The sequence below is a fragment of the Rutidosis leptorrhynchoides genome, chromosome 6 (assembly GCF_046630445.1).
Source record: "Rutidosis leptorrhynchoides isolate AG116_Rl617_1_P2 chromosome 6, CSIRO_AGI_Rlap_v1, whole genome shotgun sequence".
NCBI lineage: Eukaryota > Viridiplantae > Streptophyta > Magnoliopsida > Asterales > Asteraceae > Rutidosis > Rutidosis leptorrhynchoides.
Window position 1 is genome coordinate 66,784,335 of NC_092338.1, and position 15,114 is coordinate 66,799,448.

Below are 15,114 nucleotides of genomic sequence, written 5' to 3' on the forward strand. Positions count from 1 at the left end.
ACATAATACACGTTAGAGATAAATTGATGCCTTCCATTCTTCAAGCGGATGAGGATCTTACCTTTACCTTTAACTGGGAATTTAGAGGAATCTCCGAAGGTGATATTTCCACTTATTACCTCGTCTAACTCCACAAACATGTTTTTGTCACCGCACATATGGTTACTTGCACCCGTGTCGAGATACCACAAATTTGATTCTTCGTTATCTTCACCTTTGCATGCTAGTAACAAAGTGTTTTCCACGGCTTCGGTATCTTCTTGCACTAAATTTGCTCTTTCTTGCACGTAATTGTTTGACTTCTCGCATTCCGAAGCATAGCGGCCAAATTTATGACAATTATAGCATTTGGTTTGAGAATTGTCATACCTTGGCATTCTAGTTGTGTAGCCTCTCCCACGACCTCTTGTCGGGTGAAAATTTTGACTTATTTCTTCATTTCTGTAAGAACTATAACCTCCACGTTTGATATATCCTTGCCCTCGTCCTCTGCCACGTACTTGACCACGACCTCGTTGACTCGTTTGATGAGTCTTTTCACTGCTCTCTTCCTTGAAAGAGAGTTTTGCTTGTAAAGCTTGCTCCAAAGGCTCCTTATTTTTCTTATTGAACCTCTCTTCATGGGCTTGTAGTGAACCCATGAGTTCATCGATAGTCATTGATTCTAGATCTTTAGATTCTTCGATGGCTACGACTATATAGTCGAATTTTGAATCTAATGATCTAAGAATCTTCTCAATGACTCTTACATCACTTAGAGTTTCACCATTCCTCTTTAATTGATTGACAACCGCCAAGACTCTTGTAAAATAATCAGAAATTGATTCTGAGTCTTTCTTATTTAAGGATTCGAACTCACATCGTAGTGTTTGTAGTCGAACCTTTTTCACCTTATCAACTCCCTTAAAAGAATTCTCCAAGATCTCCCATGCTTTCTTGGCGGTGGTTGCACTTGCAATTTTCTCAAAAGCTCCATCATCTACACTTTGTTGGATGATGGAAAGAGCCTTTTGATCGTTGGTCTTTAATAGTTTTTTCTCCTTGCTGAGAGGACCTTTTTCTACAGGTTCCTCATAACCTTCCTCCACAATCTCCCATAAGTCTTGTCCACCTAGGAAGGTCTTCATTTGGATGCTCCATCGATCATAATTATCCTTTGTGAGGCGAGGAAACGTGATGACATTGTTGGCCATCATCTTGTCGAACCAAGCTCTGATACCAATTTGTTAGAAATAGGAGGTTATGTATATTATTTGTGGAAGAGAGGATTGATAATTTAGAAGTTTGATTGATCTTGAAAACTTTGTTTTATTACTTATTGCTTATTGCTTTGTTGCTTGATTACAAATGAGGGGTAAAGCCCTCTATTTATACTACTCAATGGAGTAGTCTAGAACTCTCCATCATCTACTAATATCTAGATATTTTCTAAGTATTATCTAGATATTTCCTAAATATTATCTTAGATATTTTACAAGATGTTTCTACACACATTCTACACACTTTCACTACTAAATATTACAAGAAGTTTCTAGATATTGGACTACAATCTTGATCCATATACTTGTATACTTGTAAGCCCATATCCAAAACACATAGCCTAAAATCAAGTTTATTTTCCAACAAAAGTCTCCCATGGATTCAAGTGAGTCGGAATTATACCCTAGAAATAAATCTACATTGGATGGAAGTTCCGGAAATGTTAGAAGCTTATTGCAATCACTGAGGTTGAGTGCTTTGAGGCGAGTAAGTTTCAAGAGGCTAAAATGTAATCTTGAAAAGTTATTCACACTTAGATCCAAGAATATTAAGTTGAATAACTCACCAACACTACAAGGGATCTCTCCATCTTCCAATTTACAATCACTGAGATCCAACCTTTTTAAATTACATACACATACACTAAACAGATCGTTTGGCAGCTTCTCAAGCTTATGCTTATTTTTGATCTTTAACTTTTCCAAGTGTTTCGAGGCATGAAAGTTTCCTTGTATTCTTCTCAATTTTTCACAATCTGTCAGTTTTAGAAAAATAAGGTTGGTACAGTAGTATCCAATTGATGAGGCCGGCAGAACTTCTATCCCAACATTCTTCATAATTAACTTTTTCAAGCTATCCATGCTTGCCTGGATCTCTGGGAACTTAACAAGCGCTTGACATTTAATGATTTCAAAAGTCTCCAAATTTTTCATACAGAAGATGGTTGGAAAACTTCTAAGCTTCTTACATTCATATACAAATAGGTTGACTAGACTGTTACAGTTTCCAAGTGATGGATGGATCTCTTCCAAACTTTCACAGACATCGAGTTTCAGATATTCAAGACATGGAAGTCCATCAAAATTTGGTGTGCTGACTAACTTCTTCGAATACTCGATGGTAAGCTTTTTCAGTTGTGGTAGACGCTGATGCATACAAGTAAAATTTTAAAGCTAAGACTAAGTTACTGTATTGATATATTTACTCTATACTTATGGTGTAAATTCCTTTTTACAAGGTGTAACTTCTACTATACTTGTATGTTAAATATGTTATTTGTTATATTACTTAGAGGAACATTATTTGAGTTTACCTTGTAATCTTGCCAAAGTTCTTTCTGCAAGGTATAACGCAACTTTAAAACAACAAGCTTTGTTGGTTGAAAATCTGCTGGAAACGAACTTCCTGAATAATTATCCCATGAAATATACCGCAACTCATTTGAAAGAAAACAAGGCCCTTCAACATCTTCATCATGAAACCTATCTCCTTCATCATGAAACCTATCTCCTTTAACAATTAACAACCTTAATTTCTTCATGTTCGAAACAAGTTTGAAAAACCCCAATGACTTGTCACCAAACCTTAATACTGTTTTATCAGAACAGAAAAAACTTATTGCTTCAATCTCGTTATTTTCCTGCAATAATGGAAGAAAACCTTGTTAAATTTGCAACAATTTCAGGGATATCAAAGATAGCTAATTAACTATTACCCTTGCTGAATCCCCAGAATACATTTCTACAATTTCTTCCTCCTTCCACACCCTGCTATGTTTCTCGGGATTTTTAGGATGTAGGCCTCGAACGATGTAGTGGCCCATTTCTTGAACCAGATCATGCATCTCAAACGTACCATATTCCGAAATAGTTATGAGAGCCTTTTCTCTAAGCACTTGGATCCCGGTATCAGGGTAAAACCTGCAAGCTTCAAATATCTCCTTTACGCCATCTACGTGATGGCGCCTAAGAAAGCAAGCGATATCCAAGAATAACTCTCTTTCGTTAGGTTCCAGTCCATCGTAACTTATTTTGAGTTTTTCCATGATTGTAGGATTTGGGATGTTTTTCATCTTTTCTAAGACACTCTCCCACACCTTCTTGTCTTTGCCACGTAGTAAAGATCCTAAAACTTTAAGTGCTAATGGGAGCCCACCTGCATAAGAAATCACGCGTTGCGAAAGCGTATCATAGTCTTCTATTAGAGGTTTATCCTTCTGCATTGCATGTCTATTAAAGAGTTGAAACGCCTCATCCTTTGATAATAAATTGGCATGAGATATCTTAACCTTGTCTCTGTGTAGCAAATGCTCATCTCTAGTTGTAATTATTATTCGGCTCCCATCCCCAAACCATTCATAGGATCCAGCTAACGCCTCTATTTGGTCATCTTGATCAACATCATCAAGAACAATTAAAATGTTACTACAACGTAACCTCCTTCTTATCATTTTTTTCCCCTCCTCAACACTCTTTATATTCACATTTGTTTTCAAAAGAGCTGATAGAATTTTCTCTTGAACTTTTTTCAAACCATCATGTTTTGTTGACTCCTCCCGAATTTGGTCAATAAAACAATGAGCTTGAAAATGATGAGAGAATTTTTCATAAGCAGAATAAGCAAGAGTTGTTTTGCCAATACCCCCAACACCCCATATCCCAACCATGTGCACACCACTGGAGTTAATATCAAGCAGTGATTCCAAATATTGCAAGCGAGTCCCCATTCCAACAAGGTCTTCATCAACATCGACATCTTCATCGAATTAGTTGTTTGGTCATCAACAGAGATGGACCGATGGAATCACCCCGAGGAAGTGTTTGGTCGTCTTTGTAAGTACGAATTAGTTGATCAGAAAGAGCTTTGTAGAGATGATCGACATAGTTCTTGCGAGTATCTTCCCCTCTGAAACTAAGAAACACATCATACTTCCGTGTTGCAGAAGAAGAAGCCATTGACGCGTTTGAGATCTGTATAATAATTACTACAGTAGTAGTTTATTTGACTGAATGAAATGGTGGTAGGTGTAAAAAGATGATGAAACTAATAATTGATCCGTATTAAGTCAATTTAGTACTTACATAGTTGAGTTACAGTTACAACAAAGGACCATATTTGCAAGTTGAGTATTAATTACGTAACAGTTTTAAATCGTCAATACAAAAATTGGGGATATGAAGAAAATGATGCTCAGAAACACAAACAGATGAGGTTCCGGAGAGAGACGGGTGTTTTTTAAGGGTTGTTGCCTCTCTTTTGCCATGATCTGATTTTGATCTGATCATGTTGAGTCGATGAGTTTGTCCCCAATTTTTCGCTGAATTCAAACAAAACAACCCTTGAATTGCAAAAACAATAATATATATATACATATATATATATATATATATATATATATATATATATATATATATATATATATATATATATATATATATATATATATATATATATATATATATATATATATATATATAGTAGAGGGATCAAATGAGAACTTTTAAGCAATGAGAACTCTGAGAACTAAGTTAGTCGAGCAAAAAATAAGACGCGGCCGAACAAAAAAATGGGTAGTCGAGCAAAAAAATAACAAGGCCGAACAAAAAAAATAGGTGCATTGTTTGCTTGGTTCTATATTTTATGTAGAACATGATGTAGATGTAGAACATGCTGTTCTACACTTGTTTTACATCAATTTTATTCAAATTAAGTTAGGGTTTAGATTTTAGGGTTTAGGGTTTAGATTTTAGGGTTTAGGGTTTAGATTTAGGGTTTAGAATGAGTTTTTTACACGAACGGTTTAGAGTTTACAACTCTTAGTGAGTTCTCAGTGGTGTAATGTCCCGTCCAAATCCATATGGATGAATACAATAACATTTGGTCCCATTGCGAGGTATTGACCTCTATATGATACGTTTTACAAACATTGCATTCGTTTTTAAAAGACAACTTTCATTACAACGATAGTTGACAAATATGCATACCATTTCACAATATAAACAGACTATAAATGACTTAATCTGTTATTTACTTTAATATAATCTTGTTGAACTCAACGACTCGAATGCAACATCTTTTGAAATATGTCATGAATGACTCCAAGTAATATCTTTAAATTGGGCAAATGCAGAGCGGAAGATTTCTTTCATACCTGAGAATAAACATGCTTAAAATTGTCAACCAAAAGGTTGGTGAGTTCATTAGTTTATCATAAATATTCATTTCTAACAATTTAATAGACCACAAGATTTTTGTTTTCATTTTCATTTCCATAATCATTATACAGGCATTTCGCAATCTGCATAAAGATAAAATCATTCATATGGTGAACACTTGGTAACCGAACTAACAGGATGCATATAGAATATCCCCCGCATACAGGCATTTCGCAATCTGCATGCTATATACCGGCCGTCGCAATCAATATATATCAATCGAAGTACTAAAGCATTCGTAACCCGAATGGGACGTGTCAAGGTCCATAGATCTATCTTTAGGATTCGCGTCAATTAGGGGTCATTTCCCTAATTCTTAGGCTACCAAGCTAACAATGGGCGATATTCGGTATTCGTAATCCAACCATAGAATAAAGTTTAAGTACTTGTGTCCATTTCGTAAAACAGTTTATAAAACAGCGCATGTATTCTCAGCCCAAAAATATATGTAAAAAGGGAGTAATGAAACTCACTTTCACAAATTTTCAATTCGTCGAAAAATCAGACTTAGCCACGGATCGATTCGCGAACCTATAACAAATATATACATAAATATCAAAGTATGATAAATATATTCAAATCATATTTTTATTTACGTGTTGATGATTTAAGTTGTCAAGTTAGCAATCCAACGTTAGTAGTCCAATGTTAGCAGTCCAACGTTAGTATTCCATATATATAGTTCAATACATCTGTGACGACCCGGAAATTTCTGACCAAATTTAAACTTAATCTTTAAATGAATTAATTTTTCCGACATGATAAGCAAAGTCTGTTAAGTTGAAATTCAAAAATTTGGAACTGTGTTCATGTAACTTTCGACTTTTCCGGACGATTCACGAACCACTATTTGTAAATAAGATATGTATATAAATATATGTATATATTTGAGATTGATATTTACATGATTAAATGTTTCCAACATGTTAAGCAATCAAACTTGTTAAGACTTGATTAATTGAAACGGATTTTACATAAACGTTTGACCACCCAGTTTGTCCGACGATTCACGAACGTTAAAACTTGTAATTATATATATATATATTTAACATGGTATTATGATAAGTAAGTATCTCATTAAGTATATTAACAATGGGTTATATACATAAAATGAGACTACTAAATTAAGGAATTTGAAACAAGATATATATGTAACGGTTATCGATGTAATAACGTCTTAATTAAAATAAATACATATGTATTGTATTAAGATATATTAATACATTATGTTTAACATTATATAATGATAATTAAGTATATCATTAAGTGTATTAACAATGAACTATATACATAAAAACGAGACTACTAACTTAAGGGTTTCGAACCAATATATACATGTAACGATTAACGACGAAATAACGACTTAATTAAAATGTATATATATGTATTTTATTAATATGTATTAATACACTTTTGAAAGCCTTAAGAACATATATCAAAATACTTATACTTAATAAAAATTCTTACAATTACATTCTCGTTCATTTTCATCAACAATTTTACTCGTATGCACCCGTATTCGTACTCGTACAATACACAGCTTCTAGATGTATATACTATTGGTATATACACTCAATCATCAGCTCCTTAGCAGCCCATGTGAGTCATTAAACATGTGGGAACCATCATTTGGCAACTAGCATGAATGATTACACAAAATTACAAAAATAGTATAAATCATTCATGAATTATTTACATAAAAACAAAATTACACATCCTTTATATCTAATCCATATACCAACGACCAAAAACACCTAAAAACACTTTCATTCTTCAATTTTCTTCATCTAATTGATCTCTCTCAAGTTCCATCTTCAAGTTCTAAGTGTTCTTCATAAATTCTACAAGTTCTAGTTTCATAAAATCAAGAATACTTCCAAGTTTACTAGCTCATTTCCAATCTTGTAAAGTGATCATCCAACCTCAAGAAATCCTTGTTGTTTACAGTAAGATATCATTCTAAATCAAGGTAATACTCATATACAAACTTTGATTCAATTCCTATAACTATAACTATCTTAATTCGAGTGATAATCTTACTTGAACTTGTTTTCGTGTCATGATTCTACTTCAAGAACTTTCAAGCCATCCAAGATCCTTTGAAGCTAGATCATTTCTTGTCAATTCCAGTAGGTTTACCTACTAAACTTGAGGTAGTAATGATGTTCATAACATCGTTCGATTCATACTTATATAATCATCTTATTTGAAGAAAATAACTTGTAATCGCTAGAACATAGTTTAGTTAATTCTAAACTTGTTCGCAAACAAAGTTAATCCTTCTAACTTAACTTTTAAAAATAACTTAACACATATTTTATATCTATATGATATGCTAATTTAATGAGTTAAAACTTGGAAACACGAAGAACACCGTAAAACCGGACATACGCCGTCGTAGTAAAACCGGGGGCTGTTTCGGGTTGGATAATTAAAAAAAAAAACTATCTTAGACTTTGATTTAAAGATTTGTATTTTGGGAAAATAATATTTCAAATAAACATGATAACATATCCAAAAATTATGGTTAAACTCAAAGTAGAAGTATGTTTTTCAAAATGGTCATCAAGATGTCGTTCTTTCGACGGAAATAACTACCTCTTTCAAATATGGACTTGTAACCTGTAACTTCGACTATAAACCACTACTTTTTTAGTTTAGTTCTAAATACTAAAGTTCGTTACGAAACCATAGCAATTTGAATCACTCAAAACCGATTTATAACGAAGAAGATATGGGCAAAACAAGATTGGTTAGAAATCACCAAAATAGCTACGGGATTATTTTGCAAAAATCTATACTAACCATGTCCTAGCTAACTTTTTTTGTATTATACATGTATTTATACATATTTCCTTGTACTATACTAGTCTTGGTTAATCGTAAGACACATGTACACAATACATCGAGATAACTTCAAAGACAACAGTTTGTACAGTGGGTCGTGATTAAACCTTAGACAATATATATACAATACGTTAGATAAATCGTAAGACACATGTACACAACACGTCGAGATAACTTCAAAGACAATAGTTGTACAATGGGTTGTGATTAAGTCTTAGACAATATATTTACAATACGTCAGATAAATCGTAAGACACATGTACACAACACGTCGAGATAACTTCAAAGACAATAGTTGTACAATGGGTTGTGATTGAGTCTTAGACATTATATTTACAATACGTCTTGATTATTCCAGGGTGATGTATTGAACTATATATATGGACTACTAACGTTGGACTGCTAACGTTGGACTGCTAACATTGGACTACTAACGTTGGACTGCTAACTTGACAACTTAAATCATCAACACGTAAATAAAAATATGATTTGAATATATTTATCATACTTTGATATATATGTATATATTTGTTATAGGTTCGTGAATCGATCTGTGGCTAAGTCTGATTTTCGACGAATTGAAAATCTGTTAAAGTGAGTTTCATTATTCCCTTTTATTATATTTTTGGGCTGAGAATACATGCGCTGTTTTATAAACTGTTTTACGAAATGGACAAAAGTACTTAAACTATATTCTATGGTTGGATTACGAATACCGAATATCGCCCCTTGTTAGCTTGGTAGCCTAAGAATTAGGAAAATGGCCCCTAATTGACGCGAATCCTAAAGATAGATCTATGGACCTTGACACGTCCCATTCGGGTTACGAATGCTTTAGTACTTCGATTGATATATACTGATTGCGACGGCCGGTATATAGCATGCAGATTGCGAAATGCCTGTATGCGGGGGATATTCTATATGCATCATGTTAGTTCGGTTACCGAGTGTTCACCATATGAATGATTTTATCTTTATGCAGATTGCGAAATGCCTGTATAATGATTATGGAAATGAAAATGAAAAATGGAAATCTTGTGGTCTATTAAATTGTTGGAAATGAATATTTATGATAAACTAATGAACTCACCAACCTTTTGGTTGACACTTTTAAGCATGTTTATTCTCAGGTATGAAAAAAATCTTCTGCTGTGCATTTGCCCAATTTAAAGATATTACTTGGAGTCATTCATGACATATTTCAAAAGACGTTGCATTCGAGTCGTTGAGTTCAACAAGATTATATTAAAGTAAATGACAGATTAAGTCATTTATAGTCTGATTATATTGTGAAATGGTATGCATATTTATCAACTATCGATGTAATGAAAGTTGTCTTTTAAAAACGAATGCAATGTTTGTAAAACGTATCATATAGAGGTCAAAATCTCGCAATGGGACCAAATGTTATTGTATTCGTCCATATGGATTTGGACGGGCCATTACAACATCACCCTGGAATAATCAAGACGTATTGTAAATATAATGTCTAAGACTCAATCACAATTCATTGTACAACTATTGTGACGATCGCTCCAAATCCATATGGACGAACACGTCATTCATCGATTTCATTGCGAGGTATTTGACCTCTATATGATATGTTTTGTAAACATTGCATTCTTTTGAAAAGGCACACCATAAATGAATATTTAAATCAAAGGTTTTTGACATCTGATGATTTCTACATATAGACAATCACCGTAATATAATAGTTTACAATGATAATTCCGTTGACAATGCAGTCAAAATAAGATACATGGTGATGATTTGGTGAATGCAACGTTTCCTTGATAAATATGCCATGTAAGACTCCATGCACATAGCTTGTCTAACATATAAGCAAACAACGGAAGATTTTTAGGGAACCTGAGAATAAACATGCTAACAAGTGTCAACATAAAGGTTGGTGAGTTCATAGTTTTAGTGTTTCGCATAATCTGTATATAAAGGTGGATCATAAGATTTCAGTTGTTTCATCCAGAAACGTTTGTCAAAATATTCTACAAGATTGAGCACCCTGGTAACTAAGCTTTAACGTTATAATAAGTACCCCTGTTTTAACATACATGCAACCAACATGTACAATACACGCAAACCAACGTGTACTAAACTCAAATAGCATACGTCTGTTTTATAGTTCAGGCTAGGGTTTCTATACCTGGAACAGACGGGGATGTCAAGCCCTATGGATCCATATACTGTTATTCGCGCCCACCAGTCCATATCCTATGTACTGGCAGTTACTAGTTACCAAAGCTAAGGGATTTTTGGTTTAAACTCAAAGTAGAATTAAGTATGTACTTGTATCCATTGCGTTTAAATATATTGCATGTATTCTTAGCCCAAAAATATAGATTGCAAAAGCAATTAAAAAGGGAGCAAATGAAACTCACCTTAGCAGCACATAAAGTTGTTCATCGTAATGTGACCGAAACTCGGATTACCAAATAATCGTAGATCTCAACCTAGAGAACATATGTTGGTCAATAAATGTCTATCAAGCTAGGTCAGGTCATAGTGTATCACAATCCTAATGCTCGAGATCGACATACAAAAGTTATCCAAAGTTGTTTCAAAAAGTCAATTTTGACAATAGTTTAACAAAACGAGATGTGCCTTATATAAGATTTCATTTACTCGGCTGGTAATATTTAGAAATCCATTTTATCAATCTTTTAAACAAGTTGTTTAAATCTTAATTGCAGATTCAAAAGCAATTTCAATTAACGTTAATCATAATTCAGTTGATCATATCTTTTAATCCATTCATCGAAACTATTCGATATCTAAATAAAAAGTTATTGATTTTTCGCCAGCTTTTCAAAAACATGCATATCATATACCTTTTATCAGTAATATATGTATTTACTTCGTGATTCATCATAACTGTTTAACGACAAAATTTAGCATACAAGCATGTATAAATATATATACTCGAGCACTAGACATGGATACACAATTAATATATAAAAGATAAAATATGAGTGCTTACGTATCAATATTGAGATTCAATATTGTAGGAAAGTATGTAGACGTAACGAAGATGATAAACACTAGGTTTGACTTGCGAATATTACCCATAACCTCCATAGCTATAACCCATAGTTTCCTTGGCTCTATCCCGCTCGAAAACCATTTTTGAAATCGTTTGGACATTACCTCGTCGTAGTATTTTATGTGTAATACTAATAATAATACAAATACTACTAATAATAATTAATAATAATATTAATCTTAATAATAATAATAATATTAATAATAATAATAATATAAATAATTTAAATAATACGGAGTAAAATAAATAATGAAATAAACTGGAACCAGATCGAGCTATTTATACTACCTGGCCTGAAACAGTACCCCATGCGATCGCATGGGGTTTGTACTGGTTTGCCATGCGATCGCATGGCTGTAAAATCCAGCTCACAATGTTTTGTTTGCTAGTTCGTCGACATCAAATAGTGTTTACTGCAGCAAATAGTGTTTACTGTAGCAAATAGTATTTACTGTAGTACTGTAGCAAAGAGTGTTTTACTGTAGCAAAGAGTGTTTTACTGTAGCAAAGTCGTTTTTACTGTAGCAAATAGTGTTTTACTGTAGCAAAGTCGTTTTTTACTGTAGCAAATAATGATTTTCGAAAACACTGTAGCTTTTCGGGTACTGTAGCAATTCGAAAATACTGTAGTAAATTAGTGTTTTATTTGTTCATCTTAAACGTTTAACTTATCTAAATATCAATCGAATCAATAATCGAATGTTACTATCGTTTACTAAATAACTTGAAATTTTATATATATATATATATATATATATATATATATATATATATATATATATATATATATATATATATATATATATATATATATATATATATTGTTCGTGAATCTTCGAGAATAGTCAAAGAATAATTGATTACATGAATATAGTTCCAAAACTTTCGTGACTCAACATTACAGACTTTGCTTATCGTGTCGGAAACGTTACAGATTAAGTTTAAATTTTGTCAGAAATTTCCGGGTCATCACAACTATTGTCTTTGAAGTTATCTCGACGTGTTGTGTACATGTGTCTTACGATTTATCTGACGTATTGTAAATATATTGTCTAAGACTCAATCACAATCCATTGTACAACTATTGTCTTTGAAGTTATCTCTACATGTTGTGTACATGTGTCTTACGATTTATCTGACGTATTGTATATATATTATCTAAGGTTTAATCACGACCCACTGTACAAACTGTTGTCTTTGAAGTTATCTCGATGTATTGTGTACATGTGTCTTACGATTAACCAAGACTAGTATAGTACAAGGAAATATGTATATATACATGTATAATACAAGAAAAGTTAGCTAGGACATGGTTAGTACAGATTTTTGCAAACTAATCCCGTAGCTATTTTGATGATTTCTAACCAATCTTGTTTTGCCCATATCTTCTTCGTTATAAATCGGTTTTGAGTGATTCAAATTGCTATGGTTTCGTAACGAACTGTAGTATTTAGAACTAAACTAAAAAAGTAGTGGTTTATAGTCGGAGTTACAGGTTACAAGTCCATATTTGAAAGAGGTAGTCATTTCCGTCGAAAGAACGACATCTTGATGACCATTTTGAAAAAAACATACTTCTACTTTGAGTTTAACCATAATTTTTGGATATGTTATCATTTTTATATGAAATATTATTTTCCCAAAATATAAATCTTTAAATCAAAGTCTAAGATAGTTATTTTTTTAATTATCCAACCCGAAAGTTAGCTAGGCTGATTGGTTGATCCATTCCGATTACACTGCTTTCGGAGCTCAGGTAGAAATCCATATCGGAATAGCTGTCAGATTCTGAGGAACTCGAACTAGTTGCAGGATTCATCTTGCACGGTTAGATAAAGGATTTTTGGTATGAAGTGATTTTCGGATATCGGATGATATTCTATTTGCATAGAATTCCTATATAGAGTACAAAGGATTCCGCAAATTACGAAGGAATTTTCGGAAGCTCCAGACAAAGTTTACAGTAACAGATATGCTAAGATATGAATTTTGTCTATACACTAATCATGCAATCAATGCAGTAAGATGTGTCTAGACTAAGAATGTTAAGCAGGTAATTCCCGACAAGAGATGATGCAACGACCCGTCAAAATCGCTATTGACGCGGTACGTTATTCATTGATTTCACAGTGAGGTTTTGACCTCTATATGATACGTTTTGATAAAATATTGCATTCATTAATTAAACAAGTTTCTAAACATAGAAAGTTATAAACATGTGGTTGAGTGCTTAAGTATAAGCAAATCCCCAAAATACATAAGTTTTAATAATACAGGTTGACATCACAGCCAAATTATTTATTACACAACATAGTTTTGTTTCGAATGCAATAAACTTTAAACAAAGTATGAGAGACTCCATGCAGGCCACAAGCACATCACAGCGGAAGCAGTCTAAGGACCTGAGAATAAAACATGCTAAAAAGGTCAACACGAATGTTGGTGAGTTATAGATTTAATTGCTCGAGTCATAAGTATATAAAGATGGATCACAAGATTTCATCAAAAGTTTATCAATAGATTCTACGTAATAGAGCACCCTGGTAACTAAACTTAACGCTATAATAATAATTACCCTATTCATTTTAATACACGCAAACCAACGTGTCGTAAACTCAAATAACATACATCCGTTAAAAGGCTAGCGCTACTAGCTCGGACGGGGATGTCAAGCCCTATGGATCCATATACAATTATTCGCGCCCACCAGTCCACATCCTATGTACTGGCAGCTACTAGTTACCAAAGTTAAGGGATTTTCGGTTTAAACTCAGGGTAGAATTAAATGAGTAAATACTTGTGTCCATTGCGTACAAATAAAGTGCATGTATTCTCAGCCCAAAAATATTAGATGGTAAAAATGGGACTATAACTCACGGTAGTAAAAGTATATTAATAACAAGTTTTTAACTTATTAAAAATATAGCTGTCGTCCTTGGATTCGCGAACCTATAATAATAATAATAACGATTCAGATAATAATACATGTGAATAAAATTAATATAGCAAGTTCATAGAATACTTATATAATAATTTTTTACATTTTTATGTTAGTAGTCCATTGTTAGTAGTCCTTTGTTAGTAGTCCTTAATAGTCCGAAAAGTCCAACAGTCCAATAATCGGTATATATATATAATCTTAGAATTACCCCACGGCGTATTGTGTACATATTGTCTTGCATCAATCCAGAGACTTGTTGACTTAGGATTTATCAAAACGTATTGTTTACGTATTGTCATGGAGCGTACCAAGATTATTATATATATACAATCTCGGAATCAACCAAGATTATAATATTTTGTTATACTAATGATAACATGTCCAAATATATATTGGATATGGGAAAAGTTAGCAAGGATACGGTTAATATAGCTTTTATAAGATAAATTTCGTCCATATAAAGTTAATTTTAGCAGATTTTGTTTTGCTCGCCAAATATTCATTACAACTCCGTTTAAAGTGAATCAAATTGATATGATTCCTTAAGAAGTTAATTTTTAAAAACCAATTCGAAAAGTTCAGCCCAAGTAGTAATTTTTAGAGTTTTACCCTCTTTTTGTGCCGGTGGTCAGATTTGGAAGAATCCCGACATCCACCCGATATATGATTTTTGATAAAATACTTCCACTTTGTCTAAAATCATGAAAAAATTACTGGAAGTCTTAATTACATATATTAACATATTTCCAAAGTCTTAGCCTCTAACTCAAAGTCTAAGATAGGTTTTTAATTCC

At 32.9% G+C, this 15,114-nt stretch overlaps 1 pseudogene; it reads right to left on the bottom strand.

The window, feature by feature from the left end:
* Positions 1-1,237: 1,237 nt before the first annotated feature.
* The window catches only part of LOC139853716 (TMV resistance protein N-like), a 273,112-nt pseudogene continuing 259,235 nt past the window's right edge, over positions 1,238-15,114 (bottom strand).